Here is a 13,914-nt window from a genome sequence, read left to right on the forward strand (position 1 = left end):
GTGCCTTGCGAGAAATGGTGTCGAGGTGTGGGGTTTTGTAGGTGAGTAAGCGTTTTGACAAAATTTGTGTTTGGTATAGGAAACGAATCCAAGTCTCCTTGTGCAGTAGTTGTTATCTGTCATGCAGAAATACTGTGTATATGACTACTCGTCTCCGTGAGTACAAATATCGTCGTATTTTTTTTTTTTTGTGTGTGTATGACAAGTGACATGTTAGCACATCGGGATGGATACCATACATGATGTGAAACATAACTGTGGGCTGTGTTCCTGTGTATTGCATGTAATTTCGGTAACTATAGGTTTCGACCGTGATGCAGTTTAATAGGTAAGAATCCCCTCGGGGTTCTAGTGATTTATCGAAATTTTGTTTATGTGAAGTATACTGAAGAAAAGGTAGGGGAAGGGGGGGGGGTTACATTACGTATATATGAAGAGAATGAACAGAACCATAGATCTGCTGCTAGTCAAGTGCTATTTTTTTTTAATAAAACGCTGTTACTGTAACCCTTGCTTTTAATTTTAATATGTTTATTGTAGACTTTGATATTTTTTGTGACCATTTTTGAGTATTACATCGATGTTTACATTTACAGTTAGTTGTAATCTCATGCTGACTACACCCACGGTGACTTTATGTTGTCACTTGGAGGCATTGATAAAGAGAAATTGCGTATAATTGAACAAAATTGCGAACGTGGAAGATTTATATTATTGGAATTTGATTGTAAGAATCAGTGTATTTTCTACGTAGGATCAACATAGTTAAATAAAATACCTGGGCAAAATACATATTGGCGTTTACAAATTCAATTGCACATCAGTTGAAAACGCGTGAAAAAACATACCGAAGAGCTAAAATGTTATTAAGAGGAACAGCATGTAGTTGTGACAGCATACTTGTGACAATCAACACTTTGTGTGGTATAAATGTATGCCAGTCGAGTTTTTCAGAATGTATGCGGGAATATAGTTATTTGTAAGCAACAAAATTTCACGTGAAATTTGTAACTTATATTTGTCCTTTATCTGCATAAGATGTCACAGGATCTAGGCAAAATAAATGCGAAATGAATAGGCCTGAAAATAAAAAAGCAATCAGTCAAATATGTTATGTAATCAGCATATTTTACACAAAACTGTATAAATTAACAATTGGGTGATAGAACTGATTGGTGAGGTTTTTTATTTTGGTGCAGTTGAATGACAGCCGAATTGACTGCAAGAGAAATAAACAGAAAAGTTGGAATGTGTGGAGTGTTTCTGATAAAATAGATAGGGCAGCATGTGTGAAATTGAAAATTTACAGTCTTTATGTTGCCGGTTTTGAATTATGACAGTGAGATATGAACTTTTAGTATGGAATTGATCTATTCAGAAACTGGAGGTTACTCTGTGAGCAGTGAAGATACGCACTGTTGGGGAGAGGAAAACAAAGAAATGTATCAAGTAACAGAAATGATTATTAACCGTAATTGTGACTGCCATGAAAATGAAATGGGAATCAGCAAGACATGTAGTCAGACAGGAACAAAATAAAATCATGGTAAGCAGGACATAGCACAAGTTAATTGGTGGTAAGTGGACAAATGATGTTTTTTTGAGTCCAAAAGGTTGGAATAGACTGGGGAACAAACTAGTGGAAGGTGAGGAGACACAGGAACAACGTGTATTCATGTGGCTGAATACCATAACAAATGTGGAAGTGTAGCGGGGTTCCTGACAGGCAATATTCATGGTGTCAGGTGTACTAACCTCTTTAATATTGCATTGATTGTTTTTTAAATTTTTGTTGAAAGTGTTTCAAAGTTTTACCTTGATCACTAAAACAGGTTCTAGGCCAGCTTAGTGCACTTGATTTAAAACCTTGCTTAATGTGATTAGAATTCATCAAGGATACTATAAGGTACATGTTATTTAAAAGTTGCATAATTACTAAGGCAAATAATTATACCAATAGATGTAGGGAAGAGCTGTCTGATAGAAATTCGCATTGGAGTTCTACAGTGTTCCATCTAGGTACACCACTGTTGCCCCATATATATATATTTATTTATTCATAATTGTATATACAAGAAGCCGAACTATAATCTGATAAAAGTTACTTGCTCTTGTTAGTGTACACTTTATACATTGGAACTGAATCCATCTGATCAGAGCCCTATGTCACATGCAAACTGTGTACTGTTGCCTTACAAAACATAGTTCAGAGTTTGAGCTGTGAGTTTGGGGGGAGGGAGGCAGGTAACTACAACAGTCAGTTGTGTTGTATTTGGTAACAGCCTGTGTTGACTATTGGATATTTAGCGAACAACAACATTTGTTCTGTGATTGATGTGTTAAACAAGCTTTAATGGAAGAGCATCACATGGCAGCCTTTGCAGCAACACTATGTTTATAGTTTCACATGGCAGTTCTCTGTTAGCTAGTAGTTTCAATCAATTATTTAATTGGATAGATAAAAAATCTACTCACCAAGTGGCAGTGGAACACACACATAAAAGATGGTTGTAATTGGCAAGCAATTGCTTCTCATCCTGTACGGTGAGTTTCCCCTGACCGGCAGTTCTGGGTGACTGTCCTGAAATCTAACCGTCTTCCTAGACCTCTCCAGTCCTTATCCTCCACCCCTCTTCGTTCACCTTCAACCGTTATGTCTGAAGAAGGAACCACTGGCTCTGAAAGCTCGCCAGTTACAACTGTCTTTGATAGGCTCCTATGTGTTTGCTGCTGCTGCCTGGTGAGTAGATTCTTTTTTCTCTCCAATTAAATAATTTTGTCAACAGTTGATTGTTTTTGTTATTATATTAGTTTGAATCAAATTGTTGTGTTTTGCACAGTAATATAATTGGCCCTAAGAGCCATGCAGCAGCAGATGACATGGTAGATAATATTTATCAAGTGAATTTCTGTGAAATAAACAAATGTGTGTTCAGTGCTTTCCAGAAAAGTTGTGAACAACAGTGATATGTGTAGTGCATAGTCTCGAGGCATTGCAAGCTTTGAAATCATACAAAATAACTAAATCAACTTATTTTGCATATCTCCTTCAGTTATACGTAATGCTTAATCACTATAAACTTGCTGCAATAATGATTTTTAGTGGGGAAATAGAATTGGTATGAGATGGGTCATTCCATGTCAAGGGGACCAGGGATTCCCACTAGACTATCTCCAAATGTAATGAAATTTGGTGTGAAGATCCTATATGGTCTTTGATCATTATAAACCAAATTTCAGTTCATTATCATCAGTGGTTGACTTTTTAAGGGCTTTTAAAAGAGGGTACTCATCTTTGTGTCAGGTGTGAAGGTGCAAATGTGGTAAGTTTGCTAGACTTTTACTAAAAGTTATAGCAACCATTTGGTCATTTGCTTAAACATATGAAAACAACTTTTTATTCTGAATCGCACCATGGCAAAAAATTAGAGATAGATAGATAGATACAAGCCTTGTAAGTGGCTAAAAAATTCATCATGCAATTGTGAGAGCCAAGGTTTCACTGACCACTGCTATTTTTCCTATAAACCAATCCATCAAAACTTCATATGGTTATTCCCATATATGATGTCTATATAGGGATCAAATTTAATTTACATTTGATGCCTAGATGAAAAGAAGTGCATCTGCCAAAATTTTCTATGTGCAAGCTGTAGGGTGTTTGTGGAGGGAGGGGGGGGGGCGGGGGCAATTTATTGTACCAGCACTTCAACAAGATTGAAAAGTGAAATGTTTTCCTCATTGAATTTCATAATGCTACTGGTAATTATTCTTTTTAAATCCGTTTCAAACGTTTAACTTAATGTATGCTATAAAGACTAGTATAATGCATAGCACAGCAAATGTGGAAAACAAAAATTCTAAAAAGTCAGTACCATTTTTGGTTAAAAAGTTCTACAGTTTTGTCAAGGACAGATTGAGGACAACTGTGTCGTCTTCCTGATAATGATGATGCTTTTAAAGTCAAGAAACTACGTTGCTCATGACTCCTGCAGCTGTCTTTAGCAATTGGCCAGTGGAAGGAAAGAGCAGAACCATGTGGGTGGATAAAGCTGATGAGTACACCTTGTTGTTCATGTGAAACTTCACATGTTTCCAACCCATCAGAAATTGCCATACATACATGCAACATACCATCCTGGTTGTAAACTTGCAATTGATATTGCATCTGTATATCGCATACCATCCTCTGTGAATATGAACTTGTAGTAAATTTAAACAAAAAAACTGTTAGTCTTACTAACTAAGCCTAAATATAAATACCAAAGAATCTTAATTTTTGGTGATATTAATATGGATATCAGGGTAAAGAGTCATATAAATATTGGAATTATTGGATAGCTTAAGAGCTTTTGATTGTTATTGTCGAAATGATAAGCTTACTAGATATAATGCGTGATTAGGCAATATAATAAGTAATATCCATGAAAATAATATTGAAATTGGAGTAGTCAAGTTAGGCCTAGCTGACCATCATGGCCTATGGATTACAGTCCCAGTCAGCATTCCAGATGAACAACACAAAACTGTTAGACCTATGAATGAATGCAATATAGGAGAGTTTAGAACTAGATAAAGTCAGTTAACTGGAATGACATGCATGTGAATAACACAAGCAAATTATTTATGGAGGGAATTGCAAGAATATTTGATGAGTGTTGCCCCAGATTAGAATAATAACCAAGCTCATAAACCACAGAGACTAAATAATTGGTTCACACCATGCCTCAACAGCATCAGGATTATGCTTCTTATGTTTAAGGACAGATCTCATAACAGCAGCGAGTACAAAGAGATGTACACTTGACAGCAAAAAAAGTGGGTCACTGCCGAATACAACCAACATTACGTAGCTGTGTTGCAGGTCCTCTAAACACCAAAACCCTGTGGGGTACAGTCGTGTGACTACACGCAATGGGTACCGCAAGAGACTATTAGAGACCAAAGGTCTTTATGGCAGTCAGTCTAAACGTCAGCTAATATTGTCATATAAAACATATTAGAAAACACGTTCTTAGCGATCAGACACCCCCATAACCCTCATAAACTAACCTTAATTACAACAAGTGACATTCCAAAAGTTCTGAGAAAACGTATTATTTTACATATATCATACAGTAATCCTTAGTCAAAATTTAATACTTGAGACAATATATGGAGTTACAAAGCTGTACGGCAATTGGAAAAAGTTTTTCGCTCTCAAAAAGGTTTTCCATCCACATGCTGAAAGTCGCTCAATGGTGAGTGGCTCTGGAAATTCGATATTGGACAAACCAGTAAAAAAACGCAGTTAATGGCAACAACCACTCTAGGGAAATCTCAACATTAACAGTGAATCACCAGTAATATCATTGTTCTCTTAACACATCAACAGCTACATGTACACAAATTGAAGTTTAAATGACATGACCAACATCGTCGTTCTGGACCTGGATTCAAACCCAGCATCTATAGCCATTGCTAACCAAGCTAAGCTTTATTTGGGCCTTATTGAGACCCGATCACTAGGCATAAAGAGACGTGAAGTATAGACTTTTGCACCAGTATCAGTTATCAATTCAGATCCTGAAAATAAATGACGAAAATGTTTGTACTGAACTGGGAATCCTGTCATAACAGTTACCTTCCTAGGAACTACCCCCAACGACGTATAATATGGCGTGATTCACAAGGAACAAGGGATGCTCATGTTTAATGTTGAAATGCCATCATGTAAAGCTTGTGACAGGGATGCAAACCCAGCACCTAATCGGATTTTTAACAAAGTATGTAAAATCAGAAGTTAAATATCAAATGTTTTCACGAATAGCGAGATTTTGGAACCTTTAATGACGATAGAATTGTTTTTGCCTGACTGGGATTCGAACCCAGCATCTAGCGCCGTCGTTTTCTAGCCAGGAACAGATGATAAATAGCTTGTTGGTTCACCAGTAGCGAGATGTGCGCGTGTTTAGCTAGACATCAGGCGACAAAAAGTTCTGTGCTGAATGGAATTCAAACCCCGCACACGTGGTCATGAAGACACTTTAACTATCAAATTCTTTTCCAGTAATAGCTAGGAGTGGCATGTTTGTACTTTCAATGATGTGATGGAAAATACTCTGCTGGCTAGAAGTTGAATCCACAACATATCGTCGTTGGTGATCGCAACAAACACATCATCAAACCCAAATCCTCAATAGGATGGAGAGGAGTGTTTGAACTTGAAAAGATGTAAGGAAACGTTTGATCTTGTAATGTTGTGATAAAAAGCTCATCATGTGCTGTGAGTTGAAACAAACATGTTACAGCTGACAACACATGAAGAGACGTTGAAATTGCAACTATTTTTTACTAGTAGTTCGGAGTGCACATGCTAGGGCTTGAAATGAAATAATGAATATTTTGTGCTGATCAGGATTCGAAACCAGATAGGTGCCTTTCGAGGAGGCCTAGAAGAGTTTGCAATCTTGGGGAACACAGTGAAATCGAATTCGAATCCCAGTCCAGCACCACAATTTTCAACGTCTCAGTTTCAAATAAAGCAAGAGCCTTGTGCACTTACATGGCCATTGGTTCATTAAATGAAATACGTTTTCTAGTTTACAACGGCTTGCTGGTGACAGAGTCTCTGCCTTCCGGGGTTTCTCCATCTGTCACAGCTCAAACAAATGCCGCTCTGCCACAGTCGGCAGCGAAGGGATGTTATCTTTACTGCGGATATTGAACTACGGAGCTTACTGGGGTTCTGCACTTGGAGTTACTAGGGGTGAAGGAGAGTTACTTGTGTGTGTTAAAAATCTACGCCTGACGTGAGATGTGAACCTACACGTTTTACACACCAATACAAAATTAATCAACCAGACCACAGAACCCCCTGCCAAGCGCATAATTATGAATTGCATTCATTTAGATGTAGATGCAGATGTCAAGGGACGGGTAACAGGAAGGAGGGCGGGGTCTGGGAATGGATAGAAGTGCAAAATATAAGCGTGAAATGCTTGCAAAGTGTTGCTTACTTAGATGTGTCCACAGTTCATTTTATCTTATGACCGAGAGATAAGGAAGGACTGTTTTCAGAACAAAGAATGGGTTATAGGGAAGGGGAGATCAAATAATACGGTTTCATGGGTGTTGAGAGGAATGATAGAGAATAAAGACAGCAGCAACTAAAAGAGAAAATGTAATGTCAATGGAAACTGCTGGATTTGTTTATAAAGTTTTGGGGGAATGGAATAGAAGGGCACTTGCAGCGATAGTGACAGAGATGGAGAGTGTGAGAGAGAATAGAGGAGATATTAACAATGAGTAAACATAATATGAAATCGTTTGCACATTGTGTGGAGGACGGAGGGTGTATTCATGGATGGAGGGGAAGAGAGAGATGTATTTGAAATAACAAAAACTACTGTGACAGAGTCCATCTATGCTGATTAGTTTGTAAGTATCTAGACAGGTTATAATTGAAATCAAAATAGAATATTTAACAAACTGAATATTCAAAAGAAACCCACTTGAATTAAAAAGGCAACTCAAAGGAAAACTAACCCATATTGTATCTTTTCTGTTGCCACGCGATCTTCCACTAGCTCCCAATGAGGAAACAATGACGAAAAAGAAGACATAACAAAACATTTTAAGGACTCTAATATTTTATCCAGAATCCTTCATTATTTTGTACTTCTATCATGCGTCTTGGCATAGAATGTGTAAGCCGTCGGACGTAACAGCCTGAAGAAGCAACGTCCTCCTAGGCTTCCAGGACGCAGTCCCAAAGAGCGTCCGCAGTAGTTGGTTGGTTTCGTGGCCAGTTCTCTGTTAATGTTCTGGCGACTTCAGCCCACGTGTTCTCCATGGGGTTCATATCAGCCACCCGTGGTGGCCAGTCCATGACGTTGACGCCAATCGTGGAGAGCCACTCCTAAACAAATGCAGACTTGTGAATGGGAGAATGGTCCTCTTGCAATGCGACGTCCCCTTCTGCGTACAGCATTTGCACTAACAGAAGCATCACATTTTCCAATATGTGGGCATACTGCACACTGTCCAGAGTTCCTTCTATCCTGTGAAGAATTCCCGCCCCTCTCGCAGAAATCAAACCCCAGCAGGTAACAGATAGCCAGCCACTTCTTCTTGTCGTGGTTACATATTCGCGTCGATAGCGAGTCCCTTGTGGCCTGTAAACGATTCGTGGACCATTGTTACTGTTGGAAAACTCCTTCTCATCAGTGAAAATGACATTGTCCCACAACGCCCTCAGATGGAGCTCCGCAAATGCTAGCGGGTATAAAATGTTGTCTTCGCTGAGCTCTTGTTTCACGGCGGATCGTCGTGCATGCAGTCCAGTGTCGCTCAGCCTTCGGCGAATCGTGTCACTGGAGCCGGGGAAGTTGGTCTCCCGCCACAACTGCTTCGCGTTCAGAAAGGGATTTTCTCTGCTCCTAGACACTTGGTCCCTGTCTTCCTGCTGTGAGCTCACACTCTTCCTGCCTGAGCCAGGAGCACTGTTGGTGGTGACTCTTTCAAGGCAGATCCTCCACCACCTCGTTGCAGTGGTATGTGGTACGTCATACCGTCTGCCAGCTTCTCTGTCGGCACATCCTCCTCCTTCAATGAGAGCAACTACTCTATTTCGAACAGACCTCTCCCAGTGAGCCATTACGGCAGGCAGCCTGATGGGTATTTCTGCTTGCCACTCTTATACTGATGCCAGGAGAGGAGGTAAACATATTTATGTCAAACGGAGCGGCAGAGGCGCAGCAGCGATGCTGGCTCATCCCGGGCTGTTGGCCCACCAATGCCACCGTCAGCTCGCTCACTTCCATCTCGCCTTGGCCAGCCTGGCTGGCCTGTAGCTCGCGAGCCGCGAGTGCAGGCACACCTACAGTTGACAATTCATTCAAATATTTGACGAACAATACGTTCAAAAAATACATTCATCTTAAACATAGCTACCACAAAATATTTCAACTAGCTAGCAATAGCATGACGCAGGAAACTATTCTTTCTTGTAAGCGCTCTGCATTAGATGTAGACTTAAGAAAACGTGTATTCAACCACGACAACTAAGCAGAATGTAAAAGTCAACAGGTTTGGCGGCAGCTTCTCCAAATAATAATATTATATACGTAGTATATAATACACGTTTTATGCACTTATAACATGTACTCAGTGTCTCTGAAACAATACGTGCTGCACGACGGAAATTACTTTCTGCTGAGGCACTTCATTTACATCTCAATGATACACGACTACTAGAGAACATTGCTCTTTACAGCAGTCAATCCACTTGTAAATTAACAACATGATATCACAGATATTAGGCAGCACGTTACTAGGGATGAGAAAGGCCTTAAGGTTTGCAACTAAACATGCTACTCCTAGCTACTACTGAATAGGAATTTGATTATTGACGTGTCCCGGTTAGACGACAACGGCGATAGGCGCCGGGTTTGAATCCCGGTCACGAAATACAACTTCAGTCGCCATTTAAGGTTCCTACCTCACTACTGGTGACAAACTGTGATATCTACATTCTGATTTTACTTACTTATTCAACAATCTGATTAGGTGCTGGGTTTGCATCCTTGTCACCAGCATTACATGATGGCATTTCAATTTTAAACATGTGCATCCTTTGTTCCTTGACAATGCAACAATATACAATGTCTTTCGAGGTTAATTACCAAGAAGGTAATTGTCATGTTAGGGTTCCTGGTTTCGTACAATCATTATTGTCATTTACGTTCAAGTTGAGAATTGATAACTGATACTGGTGCAAACGTCAATATTTGACGTCTCTTTCTGCCTAGTAATCGAGTCTCGATAAGGCACAAAGCTGTGCTTGGTTAACAATGGCTTTACGTTCTGGGTTTGCATCCGGATCCAGAACGAAGATGTTGGTCATGTCATTTAAAGTACAACTTTGTGTACAAGTAACTGTTGATGAGTAATGTGAACGATGATATTACTTGTGATTCACTGTTAATGTTGGGATTTCCGTAGAGTGCTTGCTGCCGTTAATCACGTTTTCTTTTAACTGCTTAGTATTACATAAAGTTGATGCGAAACCACTCCCTGTTGAATGTTGAATGATGTTCAGCATATGTTGGGTAAACCTTTTAGACAGCAAAGAACTTTTTTCCAATTGCCATACAACTTTATAAATCAATATACTGTCTCAAATATTTAATTGTGCAAAAGGATTACTGAACGATTTATGTGGAAAAATTAGTTGTCCCATAACATTTGAAATGTCACTTATTGTAATTAAGTTTAGTTTACAAACGTTAAGGACTGTCTGATCTCTTCTGTACTATCGTGGTGTTACTTTACATCTGGATGGACTGTCATTAAGAAAGGTAGTCTCTAGTGGTACCCATTCTGTATCTTACGACGACTGTACTGTGGAGGATTGCTACGATGTGCAACATAGATATGCTATGTTGGCTGCATACATTCAGGTGCAGCCTACTTGTTGGAATTCAGGTGTGACCCACTTTTTTTGCTGTCGAGTGTACATTAGAATAAGAAAAATTTATAGATCTGAAATAAGCTTGGCAAAACATAGGGCGAACAATAACTATATTTTTAAATCTAGAAACAGTTGCAAAGCTGCCTGGGAAGTAATTAAAAGTGAAATAAATAGACCAACAACTCGACTAGCTATACCCATAGCCCCAGATATCTTAAACTCATACTTTGTTAACTTCAGTTTACAACAAGATTTGTCTCCCCCCAAATCTATGCTTTATGCTAAAGCTCTTTTAGGTTGTAAATAAGAATGTAGTTCATAAATTCTGCTGGGCAACAGTAACTGAAAATGATGTTAGCAAAGCAATAGACAAACTAAGTAGTTCCGGAGCAGAAGACTTCTATGGTCTGTCAAACTTTGTCATAAAGAAGATATCGAGTGGTCTTCTGTCCCCTCTTACCACTCTCATTAACCGGATATTACAGCAAGGGATTTTCGCCGACTGTTTGAAAATAGCAGTAACTATTCCCATATTTAAGAAAGGAGATGAATCAAATCCAAGTAACTATTGCCGTATCTCATTAATACCAATAATATCTGAAATAATCAAAGACTGTGTTCACCATCAAATGAATCACTATTTTGAGAGAAATAACTTGTTAAGTAACTCACAGTATGGATTCAGGTTTAAACTATCCACAGTTAAAGTGGTTGAAAATATTGATGGCTTTGAAAACAAATTAATCTCTTGTGCTACTCTCCTAGACCTGAGTAAAGCATTTGACACTGTATCTCATAGTACTTTGATCATGAAATTAAGACACTATGGTGTGGAAGAGGACAACCTAAAATTATTAGAATCCTACTTAAGCAACAGAGTACAGTTTGTTAGTGTAAATGGGCAACTGTCAAACCCACAAACAATAAAAAGAGGTGTGCCACAGGGCTCCATACTTGGGCCCTTCCTGTTTGTAGTGTATGTTAATGATATGCCACAGTATTTACCCTATAAAACAGTCCTCTATGTGGACGATACAACTTTTATCAATTCAGGACAGACTCTTGAATCTGTACGAGAAAAAAAATAATATAATATTTGAAAAATCGGTTCATTGGTTTAGTGCAAACTCCCTATACAGAAATGAAACAAAACTGAGGAAATATTCTTTAATTTGAAGGTATCAAACAAAGAAAATAAGTCTGTTAAACTGTTAGGAATGATGATTGACCAGAAACTTAGTTGGGATAAACATATCACATACGTCTGTTCTAAACTTGCACGTGCTATGTTCCTACTTTATAAGCTTAGGAATAATGTCAGCCAAAACTTACTGCTGCATTCATATTTTGCTTATATCCGCCCCCATCTTTCGTATGGTATTCTGCTCTGGGGAAATTCTCCCAATTCAGTATCAATTTTTAGATGGCAAAAAAAGCTCTTCGATGTATAGTGGGCTTATCCACTAGGGATACATGCAGGGAACATTTCAAAAAACTTAACATCATGACAGTTCCTTGTTTGTACATCTATTATTGCTTATTACATGTAAAAGAAAACATAGCTCAATGCCCCCTTAGGTCATCTGTCCACACCCATAACACAAGATGAAACCACACAATTGATCTGCCATACTATAGATTGTCTAAGATACGTAATAGTTATGAATATAATAGAGGGAAACATTCCACGTGGGAAAAATATATCTAAAAACAAAGATGATGTGACTTACCGAACGAAAGTGCTCGCAGGTCGATAGACACACAAACACACAAAATTCTAGCTTTCACAACCAATGGTTGCTTCGTCAGGAAAGACGAAAGGATGTGGGTTTTAAGGGAGAGGGTAAGGAGTCATTCTAATCCCGGGAGCGGAAAGACTTACCTTAGGGGGGAAAAAAGGACGGGTATACACTCTCTCGCGCGCGCGCGCTTCACACACACACACACACACACACACACACACACACACACACACACACATATCCATCCACACATATACAGACACAAGCAGCCATATTTAAAGACAAAGAGTTTGGGCAGAGATGTCAGTCGAGGCGGAAGTGCAGAGGCAAAGATGTTGTTGAATGACAGGTGAGGTATGAGTGGCGGCAACTTGAAATTAGCGGAGATTGAGGCCTGGTGGGTAACGGGAAGAGAGGATATATTGAAGAACAAGTTCCCATCTCCGGAGTTTGGATAGGTTGGTGTTGGTGGGAAGTATCCAGATAACCCGGACGGTGTAACACTGTGCCAAGATGTGCTGGCCGTGCACCAAGGCATGTTTAGCCACAGGGTGATCCTCATTACCAACAAACACTGTCTGCCTGTGTCCATTCATGCGAATAGACAGTTTGTTGCTGGTCATTCCCACATAAAAAGCTTCACAGTGTAGGCAGGTCAGTTGGTAAATCACGTGGGTGCTTTCACACGTGGCTCTGCCTTTGATCGTGTACACCTTCCGGGTTACAGGACTGGAATAAGTGGTGGTGGGAGGGTGCATGGGACAGGTTTTACACCGGGGGCGGTTACAAGGATAGGAGCCAGAGGGTAGGGAAGGTGGTTTGGGGATTTCATAGGGATGAACTAACAGGTTACGAAGGTTAAGTGGACGGCGGAAAGACACTCTTGGTGGAGTGGGGAGGATTTCATGAAGGATGGATCTCATTTCAGGGCAGGATTTGAGGAAGTCGTATCCCTGCTGGAGAGCCACATTCAGAGTCTGGTCCAGTCCCGGAAAGTATCGTGTCACAAGTGGGGCACTTTTGTGGTTCTTCTGTGGGAGGTTCTGGGTTTGAGGGGATGAGGAAGTGGCTCTGGTTATTTGCTTCTGTACCATGTCGGGAGGGTAGTTGCGGATGCGAAAGCTGTTGTTAGGTTGTTGGTGTAATGGTTCAGGGATTCCGGACTGGAGCAGATGAAGGATCATTTTACAAATACTAATGCACTGAATTTAAAATAAAAAGAGTTTTTTATTGATTTATAAGGTAATAAATGTGTAATACAACTACTAAAATATTTACAATGAACACATTGCTGCACTGAAATGGTGCAGAAGTTGGATTGTACTTACACACACACACACACACACACACACACACACACACACACTCCGCCTGGGTCTCGGCTTTTTCACTGTTTTAAGGGAAATGAAGGACGAGAGATTGGGTTCAATGTCTGTTCCACTTCCTCCCTTATGACCTCTTGAAGTGGCTCGGTTTTTTGCTTGCTGTTCAATCTAAGTGCTTTCTGAACTTCCTCGCTCACTGTCTGATGAAGTACACTTGTTACATCAGTTGCTTTCTCCATCACAGGCATCGATACGACGTTTGGAAGCTGTTCAAACTTCTTGGGTGTAATCTTTTTTGATGCATTGTCTCGATATACTGGCACCATTTTATGAAGTTGTCTGCTGTCGAAACCACCTTGAGGAGTAGGGCTTGATACATGTCCTTAGCAACACC

General features: G+C 39.7%; 1 protein-coding gene across 1 annotated transcript in view; it reads left to right on the plus strand.

Annotated features, from left to right (window-relative positions):
- The first annotated feature begins 40 nt into the window (after nt 1-40).
- The window catches only part of LOC126260880 (E3 ubiquitin-protein ligase arkadia-C-like), a 314,762-nt gene continuing 300,888 nt past the window's right edge, over nt 41-13,914 (plus strand). The window contains exon 1 of the mRNA XM_049958323.1: nt 41-156. The gene's annotated coding sequence lies outside the window, so the exon portion shown is untranslated. The remainder of the gene's footprint in view (nt 157-13,914) is intronic.

The sequence above is a fragment of the Schistocerca nitens genome, chromosome 5 (genome assembly GCF_023898315.1).
Source record: "Schistocerca nitens isolate TAMUIC-IGC-003100 chromosome 5, iqSchNite1.1, whole genome shotgun sequence".
NCBI lineage: Eukaryota > Metazoa > Arthropoda > Insecta > Orthoptera > Acrididae > Schistocerca > Schistocerca nitens.